Raw genomic sequence first — 2,273 nt, forward strand, 5'->3', positions numbered from 1 at the left:
TGCCTGGGAAAGCTTTCAAAAGGAAAATGGACTTTTCCCATTATAGGTAGCTTGACTGCATCCAGTGTGGTCACCTACAGAGAACAGCCAGCTCATACACCTGCTCCTCAGCACAGCCAAAGCTCTGAAGTGAGAAACTCCCAAAGGAGTGCAGACTCACCATCTGCCATCCTGACTGCCATGTGTGTGACTCCAGGATTCCTGTGACCAGCTCTTCCCCCACTCCTCAACAGTCAAGTACAAACAAGACAATGTCACTTTCAGAACATGGAATCTGCCAAAGGATACAAAATTTATGTCCCTGTAAACAAAATCCAGTTTCAGAAACTCATCATTATCTTAACGCATTTTTATTGATACAAACTGCAGGCTCACCACTAAGATTCATGCTTTGGGGAAAACATTAACTCTTTTTCCTTCTGCATTTTTCCCAGTGAGTAGGAAATTTAAAATTTTAAGTCTTAAATTCCAGTAATTTCTGACACAAGCCAAGAACTTATATAAGCCTGAGATGAAGTATGGCCCATCATCATATGCCTGGAAAGATACATCAAGCCATTTGTTATGGCCCAAATCATTCTCATCTGTATGAAACACACAGGAGAGCTAACATTTAGAAAAGGCAGCCAAATCACAAGGCAGTCCCTTGGTAGCATTCAGAGATGTGTGCATGGGTTTTAAGACGAGGTCTGAAGGTTTGAGATAAATAAGACCTCTTTGAGATGTTTGAGATAAATAAGACCTACTCAGCTTGATGGGAAAAAAGTCAAATCAATTAAAAATACCATAAAAACAAGTCACATAATTCATAAACTGGTCCAACCAATAAGAACCTGATCCAAAGTGCACTTGAATCAGTCTCAGAGACAGAAACCATATGGAACATTAAGGACTATTAACATCCTCCCCCAAACAAACAAAAAACACATAACCCCTCTGAAAAAAAATTTTCTAAGTGTCATTTCACAAAACTTAAAACTGAAAAATTGCATGTTGTCCTAAATGTTGTTGAAGGTAACATTTTGCTTATGAAAGGAGTGAAAAGCAAATGAAAAGCAATGAAATTTTAAATTACTTATGCTGCTTGACACTAAAAAGTGTTTTCCATACAACAAAGCAGCAGCTGTTTCCTGAGACAGTAAGTTCACGAGCAGGGGAGAGAGAGGAGACACAAGCTGACTAACAATACACAGTAGCTGTTAATTTGGGCTGTTCACATCTTTATGCATACAACATGGAAATGCTTATCCCAAAATTTTCACTTGGAGTAGCACCCTGAGCAATCAGTGGATTAGTGGGAGCCTAATTAATTAGAGCCTCCCTAATTAGTGGGGAGTGATTGGACCAAGGATCTTGTTTGCTCAAGTAAATAATTTCTGATCCCCAAATTTATACTAAGTCTTACAGGTTTCATTTCTTACCCCACAGTGAACCAGGGCATTACCACACACCAATTAATGTGTATTTCTAAAAACTTTGCTGTAACATAATTGATTAAAAAGCAATACATTTCATTTCAAAAGAATCAAGGATATGTTGTTCTAAAGTCCACGAGTAAGAGTCTGGAGTATATTTACAGCAAAACTGGAACTACTGGAAAAGGGGAACACCAACAGCTTTCAGGCAAATCCTCCACAGCTCATCCTTTAGCCCTGGCCTTGTTCTCTGGAGTCTCTAAATTACCTTGCTCAAAAGCACAGGAATGTTCAGACTGCAGAGTCTGAACATAAATGCCATGTTTAACACTAGATGAGGAAAAAGATAATAGATTATCTTAGATAATCTGCTATCTAAGGAGTGTTTGAAAAGATAAAAATTCAGTGTTGGGTTCTCTTTGTTCCCAGAGGACAGGAGACTGGAAACAGAAAAGGCCACCTGGGATCTTAGGAATATGCTCCACTGTCAGGCATACCACCAAAGCTGAGAAAACTTTTCAACAGAGATGGAATTTTAAAAGTCTGGGAACATGAAGACTTGCCTGAGTCATTCTAAAACGGAGTTGTCCTTTAAACTGCAAAGAATCCTTTCTGAAGAAGGGCTGCAGTGTGAATGAAGCCAAAGCTGGAAAACAAGGGGATTGCCCCAGCCATTTATTAATGTCAAATATGCTGTCTCATGAATCAGGGCAGTTTGTCTGGTTTGGAAGCCTTACAGAAAGCCAGTGCACCTGGCTTGGTGAGCTCAGCATCAGGCTTTGGGCTGATCCAAGGGAATAGCTGCATTCTGTGTTTTCAATAGTTTGTCCAGCAAACAATTTTTTTAAAAGGCTTTTA

The sequence above is a fragment of the Melozone crissalis genome, unplaced genomic scaffold (assembly GCF_028551555.1).
Source record: "Melozone crissalis strain CALT ecotype California unplaced genomic scaffold, PUWL_Pcris_2 ptg000008l_1, whole genome shotgun sequence".
Taxonomy (NCBI): Eukaryota; Metazoa; Chordata; class Aves; order Passeriformes; family Passerellidae; genus Melozone; species Melozone crissalis.